This window comes from Moschus berezovskii, chromosome 10, assembly GCF_049115385.1.
Source record: "Moschus berezovskii isolate FMDL1 chromosome 10, NW_MosBer_1.0, whole genome shotgun sequence".
NCBI lineage: Eukaryota > Metazoa > Chordata > Mammalia > Artiodactyla > Moschidae > Moschus > Moschus berezovskii.
The window spans coordinates 92637978-92643880 of NC_142469.1; positions in this window are offsets into that span (position 1 = coordinate 92637978).

Genomic DNA, 5903 nt, shown 5'->3' on the forward strand with positions numbered 1-5903 from the left:
GGAATCTCTAATTTTCTTGAAGAGATCTCTTGTTTTTCCTATTCTGTTGTTTTCCTCTATTTCTTTGCATTGATCTCTGAGGAAGGCTTTCTTATCTCTCCTTGCTATTCTTTGGAACTCTGCATTCAGATGCTTATATCTTTCCTTTACTCCTTTGCTTTTCGCTTCTCTTCTTTTCACAGCTATTTGTAAGGCCTCCTCAGACAGCCATTTCGCCCTTTTGCATTTCTTTTCCATGGGGATGGTCTTGGTCCTTGTCTCCTGTACAATGTCACGAACCTCCGTCCAGAGTTCATCAGGCACTCTGTCTATCAGATCTAGTCCCTTAAATCTATTTCTCACTTCCACTGTATAATCATAAGGGATTTGATTGAGGTCATATCTGAATGGTCTAGTGGTTTTCCCTACTTTCTTCAATTTAAGTCTGAATTTGGCAATAAGGAGTTCATGATCTGAGCCATAGTCAGCTCCTGGTCTTGTTTTTGCTAACTGTATAGAGCTTCTCCATCTTTGGCTGCAAAGAATATAATCAATCTGATTTCGGTGTTGACCATCTGGTGATGTCCACGTGTAGAGTCTTCTCTTGTGTTGTTGGAATAGGGTGTTTGCTATTACCAGTGCATTCTCTTGGCAAAACTCTATTAGCCTTTGCCCTGCTTCATTTTTTTGTATAACATCTTGTTATTTAATAGATACCATTCTTTGTAAACTCGAAGATTTCAAAGTTTTCTTTTTCTAACACATTCTTTACATGCTCCAAGTTGTTTTGCTTTTCTTTTTGTTGCAGTGATCTTTGTTTTTCACATTTAATGCTTTCCTCAAAGACTTGAGATCTTTCTCTGCTGGTTTATGTTTGAGAGTGGTGTGCTAAATCGCATACTGGAATACCAGTTATATATGATACAAAAATATTTTTCCCAAGTTCATGATTTGTCTTTTCACCTTCTTTACGCTATAATTCCATGAACAGACTTTCTTAATTTTAATATAGTATATTTCAATGTTTTTCCTTTGGGTTTTTTGCCTTTTCATTTCATGTTTAATAAATCCCTTTTGATTATAAAGATATTTTCTTCTAATTTCTTTTAAAAATCTCATACTAATTATTGTCCTTTTCACTTTTAAAATCTTTAATTCACCTGAACTTAATAGTGAAAGATAGACTTACAATTTTTTCCCATATGGATAAACAACTTCTCCAGCACCATTTTTTGAAAAGTCCATTTTTTCCTCACTGATAACAGGAAAAAATGTCACAAGTCAAGTCTGTGGTTGTATCCATTTGGGGGCTCTCTATTCTCTTTCATTTGTCTAATTGCCAGTTTCTTTGTCAATACTATAATCAATAATAAGACTTGATAGGATAGACTTTCCTATCTTATTCCTTATCTAGAATAGAATTATGAAAATAAAAGGGAAAAACCCACTCCTAATGTTAAGGAAATGATGAATTTGACTTCCGTCCTCATTCATTGATTCATCAGAAAGGTATTAAGTACAATTATGTTTTAGACAAGCTCTAGAAATTGAAACATAAATGAGACACAAGTCCTGCCCTAAAGGAATGAGCAACGTAGGAGGGAAGATTGATAAATAATTACACTTTAATTCTGTTATAAGTAAGAATAAAATATGCATAAGATACTACATGCACAAAGAAGAAGAAAGTAATTATGCTGAGGAATAGTGAAGAAGGTCTTGACATGTTTGACCAGTAAAAGGTTGAATCAACTTGGTTTTAAAAGGTAAATTGACATTCAATAGGAGAGGGGAGAAGGAACTACGGGCAGAGGCAACTCTGCAGAGACATGAAAGTACATGATCTGTTTCAAAATAAAGGGTCAGGGAAAGGAGGAGATCAGGTTAGAAAGGAGCTGAAGGCCAAATGGAGAAAGACCTTGTCTGCTTCACTGAGATGCTTTAACTTTACTTTGTAGACAGAGGTAGACTCAGAGGATTTGAAGTAGGAAGGTAATATCACTTTTACTGTGCATTTGGCAGCATAAAAAACAGAGCTTAGAAGAGGATCAGGCGGGTTCTATATATGGAAAGTTCAGTTCAGTTGCGTTGTCCATGGGAGAGATACTGATGTCTGAACTCGGGCAGGAGTGAAGGAAATGGATATCAGATAAGGACCGATCAGGAGACATCCAAAGGAGAAAGAACAGGACATAGTGAAAGCGGTTGTGGATGTAAGGGGAAGGGTGGAGTAGATGAGGGCGATGTTTTGAACTTGGGTAACTAAGTGGAGGTTATCATGTGCTAACCTTTGGAAACAGAAGTTGCTATGCTGGAGGAATGTGGCAGGGGGAGAGGGATAATCCATGACTTTAAATTTGATCATGTCAAGTTTAAGGGCCCACAGGACATCTCAATGGAAAGATAAGGAGGCAGTTGGAGCCTAAGAGTTATCCCCCATCAAAACTCTATAAATGTGCCCGGTGTTTTTCTCCTTCCCGGGATAATCTGGATCCTCAAATATACTATAACTTTTTCCATACACCGCAAGTTGTTAAACACAGATTTTCCAAATGAATATAGAGGTTCAGAGTAGTCATCCCCTATGCATTTTCAGCCTTAGACATAGATAGGACAATAAGTTACTCCACTTTTCATGGGGAGAATGGTTGCTCAGTGACTCCCTGGGGACTTAGTAATAATGAATTTGAAGACCTCCTGCCGTGGGAAAGAGTCTCCCTGATGGGGACATCCAATTGCTCAACTCTTACCAAGTCTCTGCCACTGTGCCAGGAAAAGAGGCCTCACTTAATCCTGCACCTTGCATCTTTCCTGCTGCAAAGGTTCTACTAGCATCCTTTAGAGAAGTAGTCACCAACCCCAAGACCGTGGACCTATACCAGTCCATGGCCGGTTAAGAGCAGGCAGCACAGCAGGAGGTGAGCAGTGGGCAAGTGAAGCTTCATCTGTATTTATAATGGCTCCCCATCGCTTGCATTGCTGCCTGAGCTCAACTACCTGTCAGATCAGCTGTGGCATTAGATTCTCAGAGGAACACAACACACTTCAGTTGTTCACTGTCTCCCATCACCTCCCAGATAGGACCGTCTAGTTGCAGAAAAACAATCTCAAAGCCCTTACTGATTCTGCATTATGGTGAGTTGTAAAATTATTTCATTATATATCACAACATAATAATAATAATAGAAATAAAGTGCACAATAAATGCAATGTGCTTGAATCATCCTGAAACCATCCCCCCAAAAACTGGTCCCTCGTGCCAAAAAAGGTTGGGTGTCAGCCCACAGTATTTTAGGAGCCCAGAATTAATCATGGTGAGAATGATATTGCCATGACAAAGAGCACTTGGGGTGTAGTAAGTTGAAGGCTTTTGTGTATTTAAATCATAGGCTATTGATAAGCATGTCTATTTGTCTACCTTGTGATTAGAGTGTGAAAATTATATTTCCAGAGTAAAGTAGAATAATTAAAAGTAAAGAGGCTGATTTCTAGCTGTTTCTAAATGCTTAAATATATAATGTTTCCTTCATTTCATGAAATACCAATGGTACTTTTTTAATGATTCCCATTAATATTAAATTTTAAAAGTGCACTGACATCGTACAGAAACTAATTAGACAGTCGTTGCCCTTGCCTTAGACACAGACTTCAGATGTAATATGTGAATTTACCATCCACCACTTCAGACATGAAACTGATGAATGCTGTGCCATACATACAACAAATTTTAAGTTATAATGTGTGGGGTGGTTACTACAAATTCAGGTCAAATCTCACTGCGGCAAACACTGAGGATATGTCTGTCATCTTAGGGTGTGAGAGTTTAAAATATACCTGTTGTTTGGCATAAGCAACCCATGGTTGAATATTATAAATCCTTTTCCTATGCCATTATTTACACTGGGATATATTGGTTCAGATGTAATTTGACTTACAACTCCAAAAGTGACAAAACCAGAAAACACAAAGATGTATTTGTAGGCTGAACAAATTTCTATCCATCACACTCTATTTTAGGCTTATTCCTAATCAAATCACCAAAAGTGCAAAATGTTATTCAGAGAGATCAGGACACCTACTCTTTAAAAACGTTGATTGACACTTCCTCCTAAAACAAGCCTTTTTCTCCAAGTTTGACTGCTAAGAAGTACATGAGTGCTCTTGATATTAGACAACAGTGAGTCATATTGAAACTTTGCCCTTGTTTTTTGAGTTTGATAAGCAGTTGATCAGGAGCAGTAGGCATTTTAAGAAATTCTTTCCAAGCAATTCCCAGCACATATAATGCTGGGCTCTACTCTCTTGCAGCAGCTTCACTCACATCTCCAAAATAGCACCTCCTAGCTGGCATTGCGATGGATATGTTAATGCACATATGCGGATGTGTTAATGCCCATCCTGGAGAGTGTGCAGCGTCGCAGCAGACCTGGGGCTCCTGCATCAGTGCTTCCTCAGTGTCAGGCTCGCACCCCGCTCCTTAGTGAGCAGCCCAGATATGCTCGGTGCTGGGCCGCCCACACTGACTCACCTGCTATCCACCCAGACTGTTACAGGTTGAACTGTGGCCCTTCAAACTGCTCCTTGCAGTCCTAACCTCCAGGACGTTAGAATGTGACCCTACTTGGAAATAAGGTTATTGCTAATGCAATCAGTAGGTAGGACGAAGTCATACTGGAGTAGCAGGATGGGGCCCTAATCCAAAGTGACTGGTGTCCTTATGAAAGTGAGAAATTTAGGCACAGACACCCTGGCAGGGAGAATGCCATGGGAACACAAAGGCAGAGATCAGTGATGTGCCAATAAGTCAAGAATGCCAAAGATGGCCAGCCAAACACCAGAAAGCTAGGAGACAGGCGTGAAACTTATTCTCCCTATGTCCTCAGAAGAAATTACCCCTGCTGACTTTGGTCTCAGACGGCTCTCTTCCAGCACTGAGACAATGAATTTCTGTAATTTAAGCTATCCAGTTTGTGATTCTTTATTATGGTGGCCCTCACAAATTAACACATACCCTATATCACAGAAAAGAGACGGGAATGACAAGGTTATTATTATCAGTTCCTAAGAACAGAAATGACAGCTTTCTAACAGAGCAAAATTAATCATTTTTAGATTATTCAGTTTATAGCCTTTTGATTTTTAAACTTGTAATTGCCATATGTGGTAATAGAAAGTGGAGTGAGAAAAGGTCTGATGGAAATGTGTTCTAAAATGAGTGATGTATATTACACTGATGGATGGTTGATGGATATATTTGAGAGAATGAGGCCCTGTTATAGTAAAACAGGCTCAGAGCTATACATAATCCAAACATATTGGTACCAAGGGCCCAATACATAAAGCTTCTGCTTTGGTATTAAACTGATGCATGTGTAATAAAGATACTAAAGACAAATGTGCACAAATAATCATAGCCCAGTTTTCTATTAATAAAGAGAAGATGCATGGCCTCGCATACTTTGCTTCCACATGACTACGATCACAATTGAATATGAAATATCAATACTACCAGAAAGTGAAATTGGTAATAGAATACTCTCTACTCTGGAGGCTCAGGGAAGAAGGATGGAAAGAGTACACGTTTTAGAGTCAGGTAGATTTGGGTTCTCACCCCAGCTCTGTTGCCTCCTAGTTCCATGACCCTAAGCAAGTCATTTAACCCTCTAGGATTCAGCTTCATACCCTGGAAAATGGGGGCAATATCAGCTTCCCAGAGAACTGACCCGAGGATCACGTGAGATTATATCTGTACAGTAACCAGCACAGTGCCTGGTAATATGCTTATGACAGTGTTCAATGAATAGTAGCTGTGAATTTCCTATCTGTCCTTGCTATTACTGGATGTGACAACTCTGCAGTCTGACACAAATCATTTTGGCAATCCCAGACCAGGAGGTCCATTTATTGGAGGGTAAATGATAATG